The following is a 20,956-nucleotide window of genomic DNA, read 5'->3' as shown; positions in this document are numbered from 1 at the left end:
CCTAAGGCTTTGAGCCATTAAGGAAGAAGAGGAGGGTTTCCCGATGGAAGGGGGTGGGGAGCACGGGTTGTGGTTAGTGCACGGGTGTGGGAGCATGGGGAAAAAAAGTTTTAAAAAAGTTTGTCCTCTATATATATCGTAACCCAGGATGCAATGGAGCCAGAGAGAACAAAAAAGAAATGGTTGATAGTCCGAAGACGCGTATAGAATTTCTGTCATGGAATGTAAATGGCTTGAGAGTATCTCAAAGGCGGGAGAGGGTCTTGCAGTACCTAAAGGATTTGCCAGCTCAAATGATCTTGCTACGAGAGACGCACTTAACCTGTAATGAGATTAAAGAGCTATTCGAGAAAAGGAAATGGGTGCAAAGTTTGATGTGCACGGAACAGCAACTCACAATAAGAGGGGTGGCGATATTGATAAAAGCTAACGCCCAAGTTGAGGTAATGGAAAGCAGAGTGGACAGGACAGGCAGATGGGTAATTGCGAAGATAAAATGCCACAATCAGCTATACACAGTGGTTGGGTATTATGGGCCCAACATTGATGACCCTCTTCCGTTTGGTCAGCTGATCTCAGAATGATTGGATTTTCCCGATCCAGTCATAATGGCAGGAGACTTTAATGTGGTCTTAGATGAAAATTTAGAGCGATGCACTAAAAGTAGGAGCAAGACGCATAATAAGTCGAGGTCATTAATAATTAATTCAATCAAAACCTTAGGGTGGTGTGACATCTGGAGAGAAAAGAAGGGGTCGTTAAAAAGTTTTACATTTAATAACAACAAATATGGCCATCAGTCTAGAATAGACTTCTTGCTAGTGAACCAAAGTATAAAATATCAAGTTGGAGATGTAAACCATGTTGGTGCGCATATGTCAGACCACTCTGCTATAACGTTAACTCTGTTTCCACAAGATACCAGGCTACAGCGGTGGACTATGGATCGCACCATACTGGTGGATGATGCTTTAATGGAAAGATTGGGTCTGGAATCCCAGGAATTTTTGATAACAACTTGGGAAGTGCTCCTATAGGAATAGGGTGGGACACTTATAAAGCCTTTATAAGAGGGAAAATCACATCAACTCAGGTATACAAAAATAGGCAGAGGGAGGCGGAAATTCAAGACCTAGAAAAAAAGATCCAAAGCCTGGAATATAAGATACATAACAATGAAATAGGACGTGAGGAAGGTCAAGCTTTTATTCAGACCCATAAAACAAATCTCGTAGCAGTTCTAGAAAAGAGGTTACAAGATAGATGGTGTGCCGGTAAACTGGCACATTTTAACTATGGGGAGGGGCGTGGCAAGCTTCTAGCTTGGAAGACAAAAAGCGACCAGGCGAAAAGCTACATAAAAGAGCTAAATTACGAGACAGCAGGAGGCCCAATAAAAGTGGGAGATAGTACGGAGGACACCATACTAAAATATTTTAAGCAAGTATATACAGAAGACTTGAGTACAACAGGGGCCAAGATGCTCTAATGGCTACAGCAGGAGGTCCCACATGAAATATCAGAGTTTCAGAAGGAGGGCATCAATGAGGAGTTAACGGAGGAAGAAATTGAGAAGGCCATTAAACTAGGGAAATCGAATAAAGCAGCAGGCCCGGATGGTCTCCCCACGGAATTATATAAAAAATTAGAGAAAGTTTTAGCTCCGGTTTTAAAGAATTTGTTCTCTGCAATATTTGAAAAGGGTGAAGAGATCCCTCCCTCATGGAATGAAGCCCATGTCACGTACATACTAAAACCAGACAAACCACCAGATTGCTGCAACTCTTACAGGCCCATTTCGCTCTTAAATTCTGATTATAAGATCTACTCGAAAATATTAGCGTATAGGTTAAATGGGGTGGTGGGAGCACTCCTACATGAGGATCAAAAAGGGTTTGTGAGAGGGAGGAGTATTAAAGATCTTACATATAATCTTATAGGTGCTATTGATCTAGCCTTGGTAGATAAAGTACCATTAGCAGTTATTACTGTTGAAGGCTTTTGATTGTGTTAAATGGCACTATTTGGTTATCTAACTTAGGAGGAAAATTCTGCAGGGCCCCAATGCAATTGTATAAAGCCCCATCTGCAAACATATTAATAAATGGAAGATTATCAAAGAAATGTAATATCTGTAGGGGGACAAGACAAAGGTGCCCTCTATCCCCACTACTTTTTAATTTATATATTGAGCCCCTAGCGGAAAAGATTAGGAAACATGCTAAAATAATTCCTTTCAAAGCAAGAAGTTGGGAAAAGAAAGTGGGTCTATACGCCAATGACCTGGTGATGTGTACATCGAACTTGTATTCGGTCTTACCAGTGGTGTATGAGCTAGCTGCCGGTTTCGACAAGATTTTAGGATACGAAATAAACCAGCGTAAAACGGTTATAATGGTCTGGAACATTGATACACGGGTAGAATGTGTAAAAAAAGGAAATGAGATACTTGAGTATAAGAATAGTGCAGAATATAGAACAAATTCCTGAAACAATTTCCATAAGATCAATAAAGAAATTAGGAAACTGCTGCTGGGATGGTCACATCTCCCATTATCAATTTATGGAAGAGTAAACATCATTAAAATGACCATCCTTCCAAAAATTACTTTTCTATTCCAACATATCCCGATAGCCTTTAAGGAAGAATGGCTTAAAAAGGCTCAGTCCAAAATCACCAGCTTCATATGGGCCTCCAAAGGAGTGTGTATCTCCTGGAAGAAACTAAGAAGACAATATGAGAAAGGAGGACTTAAGCTGCCGGACCTTTCTTACTACGCGTGGGTGTTTCTGCTAAAAGGAGGGGAAAGTCTGTTTAAAGTTCCAGAGGAGTCGGATACAGGCAAAATGTATAAAGCGATGCTAAAAAACGACAAAGGAGGAGACATTGACTTTATACATAAATATGGGGACCCTCGCTACTTTAAAAAGATTCAACTAAAAACTCTGCAGGGATTAGCTATAACGTGGTATTAAGTCAGAAGGGAACTAAAGATCAAGTACTATAGCTGTTGGGCGCCAATTTTTGACTCACCAGGATCCCCGGAATGTACTAAGGACAGTCTGGCGCAGCCACTAAAAGAAGCTGGAATACTGCTCTGGGGCTCGGTGATGAAAAATGATGCTCTAATATCATGGGAAGAGGCCCAAATACTGACAAATGGATGATTATCAAGATTTAAATACCTCCAAATGTTGAGTTGGAGTCGTATTGAGGGTCTTGGAGCAGGACAGTATAATAAACTGGAATCATCTCTGGCGGTTGGAGTAAACCAGAAAAAAGAGGTGGCACAAGGATATTGGCTGTTGGTGGAGCTTAGTGATGGTGGTTTTAATCTGCCGAAAGAACTGTGGGAGAAGAGGTTGCCAGCGGAGCAGTTTGAAGAATTATGGCAAGTATCTTGTAATATTTTATACTCCACAGTACGGCCCGCACATTTAGGGCGGAACCACCTCTTCTGTCTCCACAGGGTCTATTGGACGCCATACAAATTATCCAAATTGGGGAACGGAGCAGTGCCAAAATGTCCTAAGTGTGGTAAAGTGAATGGTGACGATATCCATATGTTTTTTGATTGTCCAATGATCCAGGACTTTCTAATACAATCTCTGTTATACTTGCAGAGACACTCCAGGTAAGCATAATTTTGATCTTTTTGGGGGTTTCTGCTAACTATGCATCACAGATAAAAAATACGAACAAACTGATTTTCCTCACCCGCAGGGAAATATGTAAAAATTGGGTGAAAGTGGCACCTCCCAGCAAAATAGATTGGTTGGCCTCTATACAACATAAAATGTATTAGACAGATTTCGAAAAGTAAGAGAAACAACTTCTGGATTCCATATGAGAAATGGGTTGAATCTATAAAAGTCCGATGATTAGGCCTCAATGCCATATTGCCTAATACTCTGACGGTGGCACACAGGGGCCCTAACGAAACAGCTACCAATGGGTGAATAAGGAGGGCACGGTGTAGAGTGATCCGTCCCGATATACAGATGATTGGGCGGTTCCCATACTTTCCTGATTGGGATCTGAGACCCAACGTTCTGATATACTTGGGCAATGAGGACAAAAAAATATAAAAAAATAAATAAAAAAACATAGGAAGTGATTCAACACAAAGTGTGAATTTGTGCTGCACAGACACACATTTAAATGCACACTTGGACAAGTAAAATACAGACTCATGGTCTGACAGGGGGTAGTTTATAGCTTTGAGATAAGAACAGAAGAAAGGGAGACAGAGGTGTATTAGCGTTGAATAAAATGTTTTGCTTGCAAATTCTGTTTCACTCTGACAAGAGGTGAAAGGGTTTAGAACAAAAAAAATGTGAGGCTGTTTTCCGTCTCAGGCATGAAATGTGTCCTGGGAGTGGATGGCACGTAAAAATCTGGTGCAGGAGGAGAAATGAAATACACAGTCAATGATGGTGCTGTGAAGACTGAGAAGGAATTTCTACGGGAGGGGCCATCCAAGCTCCTCGCCCCAGCAGACAGAGACAGCTTCCTTGACATAGATGTTTGGGAGGTTTGCAGTGAGATCATCCAGCAGCAGGTCAGGCTTTCTGTGAAGACTGAGGAGGAGGGGAGGGGCCATCCCAGCTCCTCGCCCCAGCAGATAGATACAGCTTCTTTCAGATGGATGTTTGGGAGGCTTGCAAAGGTGCCGGTTTCCTTCCCCCATGAGGAGAGTTGCAGAGCAGATAGGAGCAGACGAAAGTTGGCAGGCATGCATGGCACTTCGGCCTTGAAGGAAATAGGAAGGTGGGGGTCGGCAGTGAGAAAGAAGGCTCTGCTTGTTATCTTTGGCAAGGGACCAATTAGGTTCCGCAGAACTCTTACAAAGGAGGTGCCGCGCTTAAGGGGGATTGAGAGACAGCACACAGGCAGCAGCTTTTGATAGTTTGAAAAAATTAAGTTGGAAAAAGGTACAGAGAATAGGAGTTAAAAGGTGTCCTTTTGCCATCCTTGAAACAGATTTGAACATTAGTTGAAGGGATGTATTTTTAAAGCAATTTGAAAACAAGTTTTTTTTTTTAGAGAGAATTACACATGTACTCAAGCCATTTGTTTTGACCAGCTAGGATGAGTCAGATGTGAAAAAATGTGAGTTTAGAAAATGTGAGGAAAAGGAACAGACCAATTTTTTTTTTTAGTTGATGAACGATCGCTGTTCGTAGGTATAAATTAGACATGTTGGTGAATAATGAATTTTGCTTTACAGGAAGGAATGTTATCTTAGGAAATGAATGCAGCAATTTAGGAATGTGACAGTGTATTGTGTGTGCCAGTTCAAGAGAAATGTGTTCTTTATAATTTTTTTGTAATGAACAGGGAAAGGAAAATGTTTTTTAAGTTACAAATACTTTTGTGTTATTGCGCATTGACAGATACTGGACAAAGAGTATTACAAGGAAATACAATGTGATTTCTCAGGTCCTCATGAAAAATCCAGGGGTAGAGATTGAGAATATAAAATTCCCCAGAATGTGCTGACGGAGCATGACTGAACCTTTGATTTTCTTACAGATGACAAGGCTAAAGTCTTGGAGACATGATTCAGATTTGGTGTGCATACCTAAATACGAGCACCTAGGAGATAAAGATCATACAAGCAGGTGGGCAGAAAATGAAGGGATTTACCCTAGATTTAATCAGAATTGTGATTCTTATGTGCCAGAATGCACAAGCCAGACAAGTCCCATAGAAAGTGAAATACCGGTTGAGGAAAGGAAAATTACCAGAGCAGATGAAGTATCCTGGGTTTATGCCAATAGATAAAGAGAGCACGTATCCAGCAGTGAGTAGAGAAATAGTCAGGATAATGCCCCAGCCCTTCTTGCTGTGCAGAGAAAAAGATAGTTTCATTCTCATACCAAGGATTCAGAGATTAAAGCGTGGGTAGAATTCTCAGACAATTCCCCAGAGCTAGAGGAGAGCTATGCAGACAGTGATGGAAAATGTTTTTTGCAAGAAGAGTGTTGCTTTTTTCTTTTTTCAGATTGCCATATTGTGGTGCCGGGGAGTGAGTGACGTCTCCCCCCCGTGTGCGTGGGCCTATCCCCAAACACCCCCCCCCAAGCCTGTTGGAGCTGCCAAGCCGGACGGTGGAAGGTGATGTCCTGTAGCTGAGGGAAGCTGATGTTCTATGGCTGACCGGACCAGATGGGGTCCGCCTTTGCTGAATGGACCGAATGTGGTCCTTCTATGCCAAGTGAACTGTACTGATGCATTGGAGATGGAGATGACGAGACTAGTGAGAAGGCCTTTCACACAGCCTGTTGGTTTTTACATGAATAGTAAGCAGCAGGATGTGCTGCAATTGGAGTTGTTTTATTGACCTGTGAGGGAAACAAAATTTAAGAGCTGTGTGTCTTTCACACATTTGAACTGTTAGTTTGAACACAAAAGAAGTTGAACAACTGAGATGTTGTGCTGCAATTTGAGCAGTATTTTCTGAACTAGAGACTGAACACAGAGACACCTGGTGATGATGCTTTTATTTTTCAGCGGGCAATTCATATTAGTTTGGCTGCCTACGCAGTAGAAGTTAAAAAGCTTGATTAATGTATTTTGTGTATCCATTAAACAGGTATCCAGATATGTATTTTTATGCTTTTCAGTTTAGCACCGGAGTTATTGCAAATCAGTCTTCTTTTAATTATGACACGTAGTTTTAAATGGTTTGCTTTCAATTGAGAAATTATATAATTGTGTCTTTCAGTTGAGACTTGCTTTGACATATGCTTTTGTGGTTTTATTGTGTATATATGAATGGTGATGGTTGAGGGTCATGGGGTGGAATGTAATAAATGAGCCACTCTTGTGATTTTGGCACCCTATGATGACCCTCACCACCACCATTTTAATTGTTTTTAGTGTGTTCCTTAATGTAGGATGGTCCTGCATTTGCCTGCTTCTCTTCTGTTCTGTAATCTTGCTGTCTTTCAGAGGGAGCTGTTCCTGAGTGGAACAGTCTTGCCAAGAGCAGAGCGTGTGGGATGTTGATTTGAAGGTATGCAGTTGTGTAGGAATGTGTCAGTGGTGAGAATTATGAGTTCTTACTATTGGCTTTGACCATTCTGTTTTCTGACTTTATCTTGCTTAATGGCAGGGCTTGCATATTGGATTTGGCATGCCATCTTGCATTAGTGGCATATGCGTAAGCGACTCCATCTTCTGAGCCTTTCTAGGTGAGAAGTGATGTTTTGCTTTCACTTTTTTTCTGCACTCTGTGTGCTAGTAGAAACGGTTCTAATCAGAGGAATGTGCAGGCTCCTTCTCGAAGGCATAGCAGAGGCCTGATCAACCAATGCTGTGTCCCCGGCACGGAGTGGTATGGAATCTGATGGGAAAAGGAGGCGTGGCTTGCTAGAAGCTTCGACCAATGCTTACATTTGTATTAAAAGGGGGAGCCTCCACTGGTCTGGTAGAAGTTGGAAGTGGAAGTTTGGGAGTTTGGATTCTGAGTGAGGGCAGACGTGTCTATCTCGGATTGAACCCTGATTGCTGAGCTCTGATCCCCGGCTGTGTGAGGACGTCCCCGGCCAGAAGTGGGCAGTGAATGCATCAGGTGATGTATTGAGTTTTGTGATTATTGCCATTGTGATGTGAGCCAGTGGCTGTGATCGTTTGAGGTGTTTTCTTTGTGGTGTGGGAGGTGCGCATCCAGAGTGATCCTCTACTCTGTATATATATATATCTTTCTGATCTCTTGTAGGACGTCCAGTGTATCTTATCTTATATCAGTTATTGCTTGTTTATTAATCAGTATTATAGTTTGCTCAGTTATTGATTCATGCCTTTAGATTATAAGTTTGCTACATATATTTGAATCTAATGCATTTGATATCTGAGACAGCCTTTGTTTAGAGAGTATTAGGTAATAAACCCCAAGCCTTATTCTAAAAGTGATAGTCTTTGAGTTTTGTTAAATAAAACTCCTTTTCCAAAGGTGCTGTTTGTTTTGTGTTGCAGTCTTGTTGTGCCAGGGGTGGTAAGACATGCTTAAAACTGTATATTATTCAAAGTTGTAATGATATATTTGCCTTCCAGGTGGGCGTGCAGAGATTGGGTGTGGCTTATTGGTGGGAAGCCACATTCAAAACACTCAGATACATCGATGATCTGCTTTTGAAATGGGACGGAACGGAGGAAGAATTTGCAGATTACTTTAAGATCCTAAATGATTCCAACTTTGGACTTAAATTCACTTACACCATCCGTGAAAAGAAAGTGGTATTTTTGTATACTGAAATCTTCATTTGGAACAATGAGGTACACACTACTCTGCACCGTAAAAGCACAGCCATGAATGCTGTTTTACATGCCCAAAGTTGTCATCAGTCCAGTTTAATTGAAAATATTCCCTATGGGGAATTCCTCAGAATTAAGAGAATTTGCTCCAAGGAGGATGAAAGGATACAGCACCAAAGACAAGCCAAAACAAGATTTGAAAAAAGAAAATACAATCCAAGATCAATTAAAACTGCCTTAGAGCGAACAAATTCAGTACACAGAACAAATTTGTTGAATGAAAAACAAGTAGGAAAAAAGAGTGACAACAAAATACGATTAATCACCACCTACTCGACGGCCAATCAACAACTGACAAAAATTCTAAGAAAGAATTGGCATATCTTGCATATGGATACAACAACATCAGCCATTGTGGGAGATCATCCAGAAGTTACATATCAAAGGGCCAGGAATCTAAAGGACCAGTTGGTTCATTGTCACTTCCTACCACCGAAAAAACCAGAAATATGGCTGAAACCAAAAGGCTTCTATAAATGCTCCAGTTGCAAGGTGTGCAGTATTGCCAAAAATACTAAAGAAATCATCATGGCCAATAAACAAACATGAAAAATTCAACAACTTATCAATTGCAAAAGTCAGTATGCAATATACATCATCGAATATACGTGTTCCTTGAAATATGTCGGGAGCACGAAGTGCGAACTGAAAAAACGCATCCTGGAACATGTTCGTGCCACGATAAACACCGACAGGAGTAACGCAGTTGCCAAGCACCTGGAAAAGGAACATGGGGGCAACGGGAAGGAACTCAAATTCTACGCAGTGGAGACTGTGGGAATACACCCAAGAGGTGGAGATCGTGAAAAAACAATGAGGCAAAAGGAATCGAAACATATCCTGAACGTCCGTACTTTAAGACTTTAAGCCCGCAAGGATTGAACCAGGATAAAGAGTTACACTAGCGCCTTTAAGATGAACATTTGCTGGTTTCTTGGCAAAATGACTTGATTTTAAAGGGTGACAATATTGTTACTGCTCTTCCCCTTTTTTATTCTTTTTCCTCTTTCCCTTCTTCCCTTCCCGCCCTTCTTTCCTCCCCTCCTACTCCCCCCTTCTTTTCTTTTCTGGCTTATTAATTTGGTTTGATTCACACACATTTTTTCACTAAGCTTTACACAGTGACTGTAAATAATCAGGGAAATGAAGCGGAAACGAAATGGGTAGGACCCACTTCTTGTGCCGAAATACTATAATTATTGAGAAAAATCCCCCACTGGAGGGTTGAAATGGAATGAGCCTAAGGGGCTTAGTGAATATGCCCACTAGAGGGCTTAACTGAGGGCCATCTAACAGCGGATTTTTGAATTTATTAATTATAATAGTCATTTCTCAGGTTTCCCAATGTAAATATGAGAATAATTACCAAAATACAACGTTGTTGGTAGAAATATTTATTTATGCACTACATGTCCCACAATTCTCTGAAATAGGAACAGGAAATTATGTCACTGTTTGATTTCACTTTATTTAAGCACTTTAAAAAAATGGTTTGTTTGTCATCTACAGTCCGGTGAGCAAGGTCTGTGTACAGACCGAAACGCGTAGGGTTTTGCTGCTGGTCGCGGTTAATAAAAAGCGAAATTGGAACTGGATACATTGCCTGGACATCGCTTTATTAAATTGCCAGAGAGTGCGCGAGGAAAAAAACGCCCCACGGGGCAAAGAAGTACAAAGTAACTGTGGCGGGCTCTGCCTCTCCTTGCTGCACCGCTGAAGAGCGCCTAGAAGCTCTAAAGTGGGCCACGCTGGAGAAAAAAATATATATATATATATTTATATCCAACAAAAGGTCAGCCCAAAAGAGAGACGCTAACAGGTGCATATAAATCTTCGATATTTAATGATGGCAACTACCTTGCAGGCAAAGGGCAATGACGTTCTCATCAAACAATGCCAGCCACGCCAGATGTGTTTCGGGAACGCAGTTCCATACAAGGGGGGGCCAATAGGCCCCCACGCAAGCATGGCGGGGCCCGGCCCCTCCCACAACCCGTCCCCTTCGGGGCCGCGTTCCTCGCCCCCTCGCCCCGGAAGTACTGGTGTGCTTCCGGGGCGAGGGGGCGGGGTCGCGGCGGCGAAGGGGTTAAGAGCCTGGGGAGCGCGGGAAGCGGCCTCTTTGTGCCCGCGCTCCCCAGGCTCGCTCTTCGCCCCACCGTGGGGCCGTTTAATTTTCTACTTTATTTTTCAGGTGTGCTTCGCGATAGGAAACCGCGACGACGCGTTGGAGTGGAACACTAGAGTGTTTGGACCGGAAGAGTTTTGCCGCGTTCGAGGCAGTGAGCTTGGGAGCCCGACCGACCGAGGACTGCGGTGTGCGAGGAGATCCTGAGTCGCGCCGCCGAGCGGAGGATTCGGAGCGGCATTCGGGACACGAGCAGAGCGAGGTCACTTCAGGTCGACCGGGCACAGAGAAAAGGGTCGCAACGAGAAACGAGGTATTGTGCGGGGCGTGGGCCTTAGCGGACGTGAGCAAGAGCCGGTATCACGGTATTGGGGTGAGCGCAGGCTGATCATTGTGCGAGATAAAAGCATAAGCTCATAGAGCTTACATCGAGGTATATTGTTGTAATCCTGCTTTGCATTACTGTCAGTTAAGCCAGTTTGAACTGTGTAATAGGTAGCGAAATCACGAATTTCAGGAGCGGCCAGTCGGGTGTGAGGCTGCAGCGGTGGGCAAGCCGGCGCTTGGGACAGGGAAAGCTAAGCAGGGACAGCTAGGGCAGGAACTGGATGGGGGACAAAAGCGGTTCACATGGAAATTGAGCACTGAGCCAGTTTGCAGTTTGTAATAATAATCAAGTTGTTTCAATAATACGCATAACTTTGCCTGTGTTTGCATGTGTGGTCTCCCACTGTGATATTGAACAAAAAACGCTTAGTTGGGATTGTGGGAGCACTTGGGGGTCAGTTATTGTGCTATAGGGGTTGTGAAATTTCGAATTTTATGTTTTGAACAAGGATTACTGCACGATTCATAGCGCTTTCATTTTGGGGGATACAGTGTGTGTTATATTGGTGTAATCCTGCGAATATATGTTTGAAACTGTAACACATACCATTAGATGCACATATCAGGGTGCGCTATTAACTTAATCGTGCTGAAGGGGGTTCTGATACGTTATATATGCTGATAGTATTGGCAAGTGTTTGCAATTCAAGTATTGCCGATTAAGCAGTTAATTATACTGGGAGGGGAAGGACCTCTAGGGCACCAAGGGAATTTGCATTACTGCCAGTTAAGGAATTTTGTGTGTCTATTCAGATTGGTGGGTAAGCAGAGGGGAATTTGCTAATAATTCTCCCGGTACAAGGTTTCTCTAGTTCATGGTCACTAGTTGGAAAGGTAACGCTTTTTGTTTTGCAGGAATACGAGACTAGGTTGGGGTCGCCATACATCAGCACAGGCGCTTGTGATCGGGTCAGGTATTGCAGGTCGTGCACCACCAACTGGGTCAGGTACGGAGCACGGTGTGCTCATAAATATGTCTCAAAGAAGGGGGCGGGTTAATCCAAATGTGGGTGTAATGTTACAAAAAATGATGCGCAGAATGTCTGCGATGGATAAGAGACTGGGGAAGGTTGATAAAATGGGTAAGGCTTTAGCGGACCTGGGGGCCAAAGTAGATGCCCAGGCCGGTCCATCTGGAAGACCCAAGCGAACGATTGTACCGCCCAAACCAAGGGGCGTCTTTGTGACACCACCCAGGCGGGCAAGGAATAAGAGGGTGGGGGGGCAGCCACAGAGTATTGCGCCCATTCTACCTCCTGCTGCGCCAATTCTGCCACCACAGGTACCCCCTGCTGCCCCACTCCCGCCACCTCAGGTCCCGGTGCCCGTTCCAGCCCCGGTGCCCCAGTTGCCAGTGGCAGTCCCAAATGGGCCAGTAATACCGGCGGCGGCACCAGTGCCACCCGTCGCGCCACCACAGGCTCCGGTGCCCCTAGGTGCGGGCCCTACTCCCATTCCTCCGCCAGGGCCGGTGCCAATAGACCTAGCAGCTCAGGTGGCGGCTATTCTCCCTTGGTTAGGGGGGGGTGCGTTGCCGGTCAATACTGCCCTGACAACGGAGCAACAAGCGTTGGTGACTCAGATATTGTTGGCTAGTGGTAGGGGAGCAACGCCGCCTGCACCGGTTTCTCCCCAAACAGGTCCAGCGAATGATGGAGGCGGTGCCAAGACCGCGGAGGCAACTTTACCCAACGACAATGGGAATGGTAAGGAGATTGCCCTTCCTTTGCTGGGCGAAGGAACATTGCCCTCTAGGGGTGAGTGCTTAGCACAGCATGTGTCACAGAGTGTAAAGGAAATGATATGGGCTGACAAGTATGTGAACATGTTTTCATTGCTGATAGATAACAGGGAATGGGAATATGCAAAATCACAGAAGGAAATGTGGTTGCCCAGTGAATGGAGAGCGAAGTTGTACAAGTTTAGGGTAGAAGAAAACCTCATCAACTGGCTGAGGGCTTTTGCAGTGTTCGGCGCAGTAATGGGCGAACGTTTTAAGGGAATGCAGCCAGCCATGAACTGCTATCAAAGTAGGATAACAATGTTCCATGAGAATCATGCAGGGGATGTATGGAAGGAATATGATGTCGCTTTCAGAAAGTCCAAAGAATTTGATAAAACTTTATCATGGGACAAGGTGGATTCTATCTCATGGCACAATCAATTCGAGAAGGGTCAGGGGGCGAGCACAAGCACAAATGCGGGTAGAGGTTATTTCCCAAGACAGCAGCAGCCGTTTCAACAGCCCTTTCGATCAGCGCCGGGAGGGGAGACGGCCCAAAAGCAGAGAGCAAATGGAGGGGCTAAGGGGGTATGTTGGGATTTCAATAAGCGGACATGCAACAGGGCACCAGGTACCTGTAAGTTCAGGCACGCATGCAGCGTATGTGGTCACCCGTCCCACCCCGAAACAACATGCCGAAATAAAAATAGTGGTGCAGGACACAGGGGTAGGAGGAAACCTGAATAGTAAGATCCACCCTCTAATTGCACATTCACCCATTCACTTGTCAGCATTGATCCCCTGGTTGAACAGGTACCCGAATCACACATCGGCTAGATTATTGCAAGAGGGTTTCACACATGGTTTTCGAATTCCTGCTGGGGGGTATGTCGGGAGACCACAGTGTAAGAATCAGCTATCAGTCCTTGCCAATCCAACAGTGGTGTCAACAAAAATAGCTAAAGAAGTGCGTTTGGGGAGGGTAGCGGGACCATTTCACGTTATTCCCACGCAGAATTTTGTGTGCTCTCCTCTGGGGGTGGTGCCTAAGAAAGAACAAGGGGAATTTAGGCTCATCCACAACTTGTCCGCACCAAGGGGGACATCATTGAATGATGCTATTGATGATACAATTTGCTCTGTGAGGTATGCGTCCTTTGATCAGGCTGCGGGCATGCTGAGGAGTTTGGGCGCGGGTACACTGATGGCTAAGTCAGACATTGAGTCAGCCTTTAGACTACTCCCGGTTCACCCAGAGGACCAGCACCTGCTGGGTTTCTCCTTTAAGGGGAAGTACTACATGGATAAGTGTATGCCCATGGGTTGCTCAATATCATGTGCTTATTTTGAACAGTTTAGCTCCTTTTTGGAATGGGCATTAAGACAACATACGGGTCACCAGTGGGTGATGCACTACCTGGATGACTTTCTTTTTCTGGGCCCGGCGGGTTCACGGGAGTGTGCGTCAGCATTGCAGGAATTTTGCGTGCTCATGCGCTCTTTCGGGGTCCCGTTGGCACAGGGGAAGACAGTTGGACCAGTGACATGCCTGGAATTTTTAGGCATTGAACTGGATTCTGTTGAGGGTTGTTTTAGATTACCAGCAGAAAAAATCCAAAAATTCAAACAGACTCTGGGACTGTGCTTACAAGCAAAGAAAGTGAATTTAGGGCTGTTGCAGCAGACAGTGGGACAGTTGAATTTTGCGTTGAGGGTAATTCCTATGGCTCGCCCATTTTCACGCTCAATTGCACAGGCCATGAGGGGTCTTCGTGAAAAACATCACCGGACACGGCTGTCTGCTGAGGTGCGCCAGGACATGCGGATATGGATGGCATTCCTGGCGGATTTCAATGGAAGAGTGCTGTGGGGTGCACCCACGGTGTCTTCGGAGGACATGGGTTTATGGGCCGATGCGGCGGGCAGTGTTGGGTTTGGTGCCATCCTTGGCAAGAAATGGGTGGCGCAGAAGTGGCCCGCCTGGTGGGAGGAGAGCGGGCTGACTGTGAACATTGGTTTCCTCGAGCTCTTCCCAATCTGGGTGGCACTGAAAGTCTGGCCCGAGGAGCTGGCCAACAGATCGGTAATATTCTGGTCAGACAATATGTCAGTGGTTGAATGCATCAACCAACAAGCTGCAAGGTGTCCACTCATTTTACGCTTGATCAAAGAGATTGTGCTGTGTTGCATGACAAGGAATGTACTCTTCAGAGCAAAACATGTCCCAGGGGTGTTAAACAATGCAGCTGATGCCCTTTCTCGCTTTAAGATGCAGGTGTTCAGGGATCACTTGCCGGAGGCAGAGACAGCGCCAGCTCAATTCCCGGCGATTCTTTGGCAAATTGGTGCCCCCAACTACATGACCTCGTGGCAGCCAGCCTAGCACCCAAGACCAGGACGGCATACGAAGGGGCGTTCAGGTCTTACTGTCACTTTCTGGGACAGGGCTGGGAGAGTAGTTGGACTATGGAGGCTAGTTTCAATGGGTACTTAGGCAGCCTACACAAGGAAGGGCGCACGGTGGCAACAGCCAACAGGCATAAGGCCGCTATCTCCTTTTTCGCACGGGCACGAGGGGGCAGGGACCCTACACACAGCTTCCAGGCCCAGAGGGCATTAAAAGGATGGCGGCGCATGCAGCCACCCTCCATAGATACTAGGAAACCCATAGGTTTTGAACGTCTATCAGCTGTTCTCCTCGCGCTGCCGGATACATGTAGCTCTACATCTGAGGTGGGCCTATTTAAAGCTGCTTTCTCTTTAGCCTTCTATGGGGCATTCAGGGTAGGTGAACTCGTGGCGGCCAACAAAGGTGATAAGATAGGCGGCCTTCAGCTGCAGGATATCAGCATAAGGGGCGACACTATGTGGATCACCATCAGGAAATCTAAAACTGATCAGGACGCTAGGGGCCAAAGTTTGGCGTTACATCGGGCAAGGAATAATCCCTGCTGCCCGGTGACACATGTGGAGGAACTGATGAGACAGCGGGCACAGGAGCATGTGGGGTCACTGCTAATGCATAGGGACGGGACTCCTCTTACCAGATTTCAGTTCCAGAGGGTACTAGCCATGAGCATGGCAAAAGCTGGTTATAACCACAAGGAATTTGGGACACACTCCTTCCGGATAGGGGCAGCCACGGAAGCAACAGCCAGGGGTTTGACCACAAATAGTGTGCAAAGAATTGGGAGATGGTCATCAAGCGCTTATAAACGCTACGTGCGGTTGCACATGTTGTGAGAGCTGCCGGCTTGTGGAGTATTGCTAATACCTGCTGTTTTTCTGGTTATTTATAGTTTCACGGGCCTGTGACGCAGGACGGAAACTACCCATGGATCATCAAGGCAACACTACTACAGCATGGAGGAACCAGGAGGACAGACAGAAGACCGTAGTGATTTGGGTAGTGGGGCATTCATATGTCAAACGTGCTAACCAACTGTTTCTTGCAGGTTCAGGCAAACAAAGGGTGGAAAGTAGAGGGTGCAAGGTCTCCTTCCATGGCAGGGGGGGGCTCCGCCTCAATCAGTTCAGGGACTATATGTCGGACTTACTAGCGCGACATACTACACCACCCTCGGCGGTAATAATTCATTTAGGGGGGAATGATCTGGCAGGGCTGGGCAGAAGGGTCCTCCTTGAAGAAATTGTGTCTGCAGCGGGTTGGCTAGCAAAGCGGTTACCAGGTAGTGTTGTAGTATGGTCACAACTGATACCAAGGATGCAATGGAGGGGGGGAAACTCAGTCAGCGCGTTGAACAGCTCGTTAAAGAGGGTCAACAACAAGCTGGACAGGCTATTTAGGACTCCGGTCTTACAGACCATCCCTCATGGTTGCATTTGGGGGGAACACTTCTACCTGCGGGACGGGGTTCACTTAACTGAGGAGGGGAATGCCCTTTTTATAAGAAACATCGTGGCATGGGTGGAAGTTTTTGCAGGGAGAGTATGACCTTTCTAGAAGGGGGGTGTTCTGGGGGGGGGCCAGATAGTCGGTTAACTACCTGGCCTGTGGCGGTAAGGTCATTAATCGGTGAGCAGCATTTTAAGGTCCTTACGGGGGGGGCGGACCCATTCACGAAAGGGGCCGCCCGCGGGAGGGGCCATTTGGTCTCTCTCAGAACTTCAGGGGCAGGAGATGGTCTCCATTAATTTAAAGGGTGCGGGGGAGGGAGTCTATGCTTTCCTCAGGCTGGTAGCCACCCCTCACAACACTATGACGTCATTAAGGTGCGCGAGTGTCTGGGCCCTCCTGTTATGGTTAAATGGAGTTCGGGGAGCGCACGTGGGTGTAACGTGCCCTGGGTTGCGCATGCGCATCTTCAACGCGAGAGCGCAGCTGTAAAAGGATCTGACACCGGTTGGCGACCTTGCCGTAGGCCTTTATTAAAGTTATTAAAAAGTTATTAAAAAGTATTGGAAATATTAGAATGCAGTTTAATTTTCAGGATGATTAGATTACGTTAGGAGACACGCTGTATTAGCTATTTGTTAAGGTTAGCCCATCATACCATGTCGAAACGGATGTCAATCTAATATTCTGAAAAGTGTGCATTTTAATAATTATCAGAAATGTTTATTTGATTAAAATTTTTGATTTGTTTTTATATTTTAATAAATACGGCCAGGGGGGGGGCCCCGTACCCCCCCTTGACTTCCAAAGACCCCCATGTGTTGACTGGTTGAATTGGGTAATTCGGTCAGTGTTCAAGGGGGGAGGTGGCCGGCAGTCCAAGACCATGATACAAGGGGGGGCCAATAGGCCCCCACGCAAGCATGGCGGGGCCCGGCCCCTCCCACAACCCGTCCCCTTCGGGGCCGCGTTCCTCGCCCCCTCGCCCCGGAAGTACTGGTGTGCTTCCGGGGCGAGGGGGCGGGGTCGCGGCGGCGAAGGGGTTAAGAGCCTGGGGAGCGCGGGAAGCGGCCTCTTTGTGCCCGCGCTCCCCAGGCTCGCTCTTCGCCCCACCGTGGGGCCGTTTAATTTTCCCCACCCTCCATCCCTTATTTAGCAGACCTTGGGGCTTGGCAAATGGTGAGTATCAGGTTTTGTCAATGTGCCGGAACATAGATGTAAGGGGGACTTGATCCAGTAGGCCTGGAATTTCCTGTGTACTGGAAGGAAGTACAGAATTTAAACGTTGGTGCAGTGCCGTGATTTTAACCAATTCTTTCCTTAGGCCCCTTTTTCCCGCTTACAGGAGTAATTATATATGTAGATGTTATGCTTTGCTGTGTGTTAACAATTTTATCCTTAGGCCTTTTTTCCTTTTAGAATAGCATTGTCGTATTTATTATGTGTGTCTGGCGGTAAGGTCATTAATCGGTGAGCAGCATTTTAAGGTCCTTACGGGGGGGGCGGACCCATTCACGAAAGGGGCCGCCCGCGGGAGGGGCCATTTGGTCTCTCTCAGAACTTGAGGGGCAGGAGATGGTCTCCATTAATTTAAAGGGTGCGGGGGAGGGAGTCTACGCTTTCCTCAGGCTGGTAGCCACCCCTCACAACACTATGACGTCATTAAGGTGCGCGAGTGTCTGGGCCCTCCTGTTATGGTTAAATGGAGTTCGGGGAGCGCACGTGGGTGTAACGTGCCCTGGGTTGCGCATGCGCATCTTCAACGCGAGAGCGCAGCTGTAAAAGGATCTGACACCGGTTGGCGACCTTGCCGTAGGCCTTTATTAAAGTTATTAAAAAGTTATTAAAAAGTATTGGAAATATTAGAATGCAGTTTAATTTTCAGGATGATTAGATTACGTTAGGAGACACGCTGTATTAGCTATTTGTTAAGGTTAGCCCATCATACCATGTCGAAACGGATGTCAATCTAATATTCTGAAAAGTGTGCATTTTAATAATTATCAGAAATGTTTATTTGATTAAAATTTTTGATTTGTTTTTATATTTTAATAAATACGGCCAGGGGGGGGGCCCCGTACCCCCCCTTGACTTCCAAAGACCCCCATGTGTTGACTGGTTGAATTGGGTAATTCGGTCAGTGTTCAAGGGGGGAGGTGGCCGGCAGTCCAAGACCATGCTTCTTCAAAGGGATCAGTCCTACAAACACCAAACCGCATTTCCCGCACAGCTTTATTCCCAGGAACGTGCCCCCAGTGGGCGGGGCCAATCCCATGGCGTTCTGCTCCTGGTAGTGCAGGAATAATTAACCTACTGTGAGTTTTTTTGGTGTGCAGTCAATAAAAATGTTTGTTACCCTAGTGGGTCAATGAAAATTACATTTCTTTGTCTGCCGTGTTAACCAGCTGCCATCTCGGACGCAGACTCCCATTGTACAGATGAAACCACAATGGCACCATCACGGGCCCGCTTCCTCGCGGTGGGCATCTCTTGCAGCTGGGCTCAGCCGCTCCATATCCAAAAAAAGGTTAGCCCCAAAGAGAGATGCCAACAGGTGCGTATAAATCTTCAATATTTAATGATGGCAGCTACCTTGCAGGCAAAGGGCCATGGCGATCTCATCAAATAATGTCAGTCTTGCCAGATGCGTTTCGGGAACGCAGTTCCCTTCTTCAATGGCATCAGTCCTACAAACACCAAACCGCATTTCCTGCACAACTTTTTTCCCATGAACAAAGGTTAAAGTGTAAATTGTCATGGGTAAGTTTTAAAATTGCAGAATGTCGAATAAATCAATTCCAATATTATAATTATTTCTTAGAGAAAACTAATGAACTATTTCAAAGTGTCAAGTCATGAGCGTCAATTCAGCAAAATGACTGGGTTAGCGTGCATAAGTGACATCACATACCCTTTGACTCCGAGATGATGTCTCAGGAAGTGACATCAAAAGACCTTTGACCTAGTGACACCACAGGAAGTGACATCGCGCAACATTTTACGTGTAGCAATTACAGGAAGTGAGGCATCTGACCTTAGGCTAATTACATCACACAAAGGTTTGGGAAAATGTCAAGCAGTTACAAATTAAATCCTCTGTAAGCAAATATACGTCATTCAAATCCTATCGAAAGTATTCCCACATATATTGACAGTATCAGAGAGTATTTTGAGATGCTGGATTGAGATGATGCAGCATCGGTTAAAACATTTTTAAATAGTGTACAACAGCGGAAAATATGCTGGCCAAGTTGGAATGACCAAATATCACATAGTTCTTCACTCTCTTTCATTTTGCTGCCTTTTATTTATCACCCCAATGATGCAACTTAAGCATTGCAAAATATATTCCTGTCTATACTCGCCGTTTTCGATCAAAAATAAGCAAGGAGCAGAAATTGTCTGAATGTATAATACTTTACAAGCCATCTCCAAAATATGTAAAGGCTTGTCAGCATAAACCAGTGTCAATAAGCAGCTGTGTCCCGTTGCTTTAATTTAAGAAGGTTAAGTATCAGTTGAAGTCTACTTCATTTGTAGCTCCAAGAATAGTATTCCCATTTATAATCAAGTCAGTAAATTAGAGCAACAGCAATCAGTTGAGACAGTATGGCAAAAATATGTCAGATTGGCCATTGCGACTGACTAATGGTCATCTACTTTTAAAATGAAATTGTAATGTCTGCACTAGCCACATACAAGTGAGAAAAAAGAAACATGAGCACAATTCAATCGGCAAAAGTTTCATAAACTCACCCATCTTCGCTTCTTACAAGAGATAGTCTTTTCAAATGTCTAACATACATGCTTGATGCTCCAGTACCGTTTAATTGGGAAATAATAGCAAACTAGCTTAATGAAAACAAACAGAACCGGTCTGAAGGGTACCTAGCAACAGATCTCACGATGCGTGCCTCTTAAAATAAATGATGCTTTACAACTGTGCATAAAAGTTGACTTGCTTGGGTATTTGAAATACATCCTTCTTATGGTCTCAACTAAAAGGAACGGGAACAACAGTAACATGGTTCACCATTGAATGTGATGTGATTGTAGTAGTCTTTAAATTAGATGTGAAACTTGAGGGATAAAGTAATTGCAGAGCAAGACAGCTAAATATTAGAGACTGTGTGCCTCAAGGTCCAGCACTCTCTTCCTGTTGGAAAATACCCATAGTCCTGGAGAATGAAGCGTATGGGGGTGTAGTCCACTTCCTGGGAGTTCAACCTACTTAACCTCTGTGTTGATAAACCTGTAGAAGAAGATTGAGTGAATCTCCCCTTTGACTTAATAGAAATGCGCGGAATTGTTGATTCTTGGAAGTTTTAGATTTTATTTTGTGGTTGTATCACTTTATCTCTACCATTCACTTTTTCATCAGGTAAAATATACACATATATTGTTGGTATGCTGTGGGCAGCCGACAAATGTTTTGTCCCCTAAACGGCTCGATAGCCTGGGGCATTTTCCAAGGCTCATTTAGTTAAGGATTATATTTCTCCAAGTGCTTTTCTTCACATTCAAAGATTGAGTTCAGGGAGG

General features: G+C 45.2%; 1 protein-coding gene across 1 annotated transcript in view; it reads right to left on the bottom strand.

Annotated features, from left to right (window-relative positions):
- The window catches only part of LOC144790982 (putative G-protein coupled receptor 148), a 263,141-nt gene that overhangs the window by 135,813 nt on the left and 106,372 nt on the right, over positions 1 to 20,956 (bottom strand). The window lies entirely within an intron of this gene.

This window comes from Lissotriton helveticus, chromosome 11 (assembly GCF_964261635.1).
Source record: "Lissotriton helveticus chromosome 11, aLisHel1.1, whole genome shotgun sequence".
Classification (NCBI taxonomy): Eukaryota; Metazoa; Chordata; class Amphibia; order Caudata; family Salamandridae; genus Lissotriton; species Lissotriton helveticus.
Note: the sequence above shows the minus strand (reverse complement) of the source record. Positions and strands in the feature narration are given on the sequence as shown.